Source organism: Manacus vitellinus, unplaced genomic scaffold (genome assembly GCF_001715985.3).
Source record: "Manacus vitellinus isolate BGI_N305 unplaced genomic scaffold, ASM171598v3 scaffold_59_pilon, whole genome shotgun sequence".
Classification (NCBI taxonomy): domain Eukaryota; kingdom Metazoa; phylum Chordata; class Aves; order Passeriformes; family Pipridae; genus Manacus; species Manacus vitellinus.
Window position 1 is genome coordinate 2,821,311 of NW_021940681.1, and position 231 is coordinate 2,821,541.

The following is a 231-nucleotide window of genomic DNA, read 5'->3' on the forward strand; positions in this document are numbered from 1 at the left end:
CGGGAGGGCAGCTCCGGGTCAGGCTCTCCCCGGCTGCTCCCGGGATTCCCGCGGGAGTCCCCCGCGGGTTGCGGAGGGGCCGGGCGGGCTCGGGGGCGCCTCGGCCCGGGAGCCATCCAGCTGCCTTTGCTGCGCCAGAGGTCTGAATAAATACGCTAAATACATGTGTAAGTCTACTGTAGATAGTAAACAAATCCCCAGATGTTTCCGGTTGTCGTGTCTGCACCTCCC